We start from the raw sequence: 2,616 nt of genomic DNA on the forward strand, positions 1-2,616 counted from the left end.
TGAGGGGCCGGGCGGGGGTCGGACCCTCCTGCTCGGGGAGGGTGAGGGGGGTCCTGAGGGGCCGGGCGGGGGTCGGACCCTCCTGCTCGGGGAGGGTGAGGGGAGTTCTGAGGGGTCCCGGAGCTGCTCGAGGTGGCCGAGGGTCCAGGGGTTCCCCCCGGTACCGGCAGGGTGGGGGAGCGGCCGGGCCCGCCGGTGGTCCCGGGCCCCGCGGGTGTCGCGGTCACCGGCCCCGATCAGGCTCCACTGCCGCTGTCCCCCGCGGGCTCTGCCGTGCCCGTGCCAATGTCAACGTCCTCCCTTTATTTCCTAGCCCAGGTGGGGAAGACGTCCCTGATCATGGCCCTGGTGGGCGAGGAGTTTCCTGAAGAGGTGAGCGGGGAGGGGGCACACACACACATACACCCGGGTGAGACAGCTGTGTCCCCAGTGCGGGGGTCGGGGTGCCTGGGGGTGCTCACAGCTCTGAGCTGTGACAGCCACGGGAGTCACCAGCAATCGCCGCTAAAGCTCAGGTGAGGTCGGTGAGGACCATACGGAGCTCCAGCTGAGGTGCTGTTTTCCTGTTTGTGCTCTGATTTGGGATTCTCTCTGCCCTCAGGAGGGTGTTGGTACCTCCCAGGCCCCAGCTTGCTGCTGCTGGGGTCTCTGTGTTGTGTCCACCGACACAGCAGGGCCTAGCCTTCCTCCCAAATCTAGCCTGGCACTGGCACAGAGCCCTCAGAAGGGGCCAAGCCACATTCCCTGCCCTTCTGTACCCATCTGGAGTTGGGTTTGGTGCTCTGAGCCAGGCCAGCTGCCAGTAGCAGATCTGTCGTTCCCTTCAGAACCTCCAGCGGGGCGGCTTGCTGTCCCAGCACAGCTGGGATGGGAAAATGGGATCAGTCTGGCCACATTTTCCCTGTGCCATCAGCTGGGTTCTCCCACTGCCTACAAGCAGCTGGTGCCCTGCTTGATGCTGTGATGGGAAGCATCAGCTCAGGGATTTGGGGGGATCAGCCCTGTGGCCCATCCCCTGCTGCCAGCCCAGCCCAGACAGTCAGCTCAGCACTGAGCCCAGACAGCCGGGGAGTGCCCAGGGAGTGTCCAGGCCTTATCTCTGGAGTGCCCAGGCCTTATCTCCGGAGCCCAAGGCTGTGGCTGAGGGAGACCAGGCTGGGCAGGGCTGGCTGTGGCTGAGGGAGGCTGTTCCTGGGGGACAAACAGAGATTCCACCTCGGGAACATAGGCTGTGTGAGGGGTGGGGTGCAGGGAGTTGCTGCAGCCCCGGGGGCCAAAAGCCATCCATGATCCATAGCCCATCCCACCCTGGCAGGGCGGGCGCTGGGCAGTGCCCACGTTGGGGTGTGAGGTCCCTTGTCACCCGTGCTCCTGGCTGGCTGTCACCTGGCAGGGCTGACTGGACACCTGTGCTGGCTTTGCAGGTGCCCCCCCGGGCGGAGGAGATCACGATCCCGGCAGATGTCACCCCTGAGAAGGTCCCCACACACATAGTGGACTACTCAGGTAGGGCCCCATCCCATCTGGCTTTTCCCCTTCCCTGCCTGTCTGGGGACTGGGAAGGGGTCCTGCGGCCAGGGCAGGTGGTGACAGCTCTGTTCCCCTTTCAGAGTCAGAGCAGACAGAGGAGGAGCTGCAGGAGGAGATCTCCAAGGTGAGCTGGGCTGGCTGGGACAGGAGCGTGTGGTCCTGCAGCTCCTGAGCTGCTCCCCTCCCCTCCTGTTAACCACCCAGAGGGGCCAGGCAGTTGGTTATAGGTGGATTAATGCTGTGGTTTGTTTAGAGGCTCGTTTAATCCTGCTCTGTCTTGTAAGCTGTTGTACGTGGCTTGTCCTGGCCCTCGGGGGAGCCTCCAGAAGGAGAGCAGCGGGGGGCAGGAGGGGGCTGCAGAGCAGATGATGTGCTCTCAGCCTGGGGATGTTCCTGACGGACTCAAAAGAGAGGAGAAGCAGTTGCTGAGCTTGGGCAAGACCCCCTGCTCCTGCATTAGATCCCTGTGGCTGCCTGATGAAGCAGTGGCACGGAGAAGTTAATTGGGGAGCTGGAGCCCCCCCGGGGAGCGCTGGGCAAGGGAGAGATGAGGAAGCCCTTGGAGCAGCCATGGAGGAATAATTGAGTTGTCTGGCTGGGATTCACCCAGCTGCTCTTTGCCCTGGGATTAGCCTTGGCTCTGCAGAGGCAAGGACCTTTTAATTGTGGATAATAAAACTCTCTCTCACGTGAACAAAGCTATTTAACCCTGGTGGTTCAAGTGCTGAGGAGGTGGGCACAGGGGTCCTGCCCCTTCCACCCAGACAGCAGGAGTACACAGAGGCTTTAAACAGCCCCAGGAAATCCTGCCTAAACCCTTGTGTGTCCTCAGGATTAGCGCTAAACTCTCTCCTGAAAGGACCAGTGATCCCTCCTGTCTGCTTCCCATAAAGCCTCGGCGCCGTCTGCGCGGGGTCGGGAGGGGAGGAGGGCACGGCCGCGGCGTGGGAGGGGGATCAGGGCGGGCGTGGGGGCGACAGCTCTCGAGGCAGAGGAGCCAGCCTGTGCTCCCAGCAGCTGTGGGACCGTGCCGGGGGGCTGTGTGTGTGTGAGGGGCTGTGTGTGAGGAGGGCTGTGTGTGTGAGG

At 63.1% G+C, this 2,616-nt stretch overlaps 1 long non-coding RNA gene across 1 annotated transcript in view; it reads left to right on the forward strand.

The window, feature by feature from the left end:
* LOC114069786 overlaps window positions 1-1,655 on the forward strand; it is a 2,119-nt gene extending 464 nt beyond the window's left edge. Inside the window, exons 2-4 of the long non-coding RNA XR_003573830.1 lie at window positions 314-372; window positions 1,425-1,506; window positions 1,611-1,655. This is a non-coding gene — a long non-coding RNA (uncharacterized LOC114069786). The remainder of the gene's footprint in view (window positions 1-313; window positions 373-1,424; window positions 1,507-1,610) is intronic.
* The last annotated feature ends 961 nt before the right edge of the window (window positions 1,656-2,616 follow it).

This window comes from Empidonax traillii, unplaced genomic scaffold, assembly GCF_003031625.1.
Source record: "Empidonax traillii isolate 1590-97213 ecotype Southwest subspecies unplaced genomic scaffold, ASM303162v1 scaffold1361:size121931, whole genome shotgun sequence".
Lineage (NCBI taxonomy): Eukaryota > Metazoa > Chordata > Aves > Passeriformes > Tyrannidae > Empidonax > Empidonax traillii.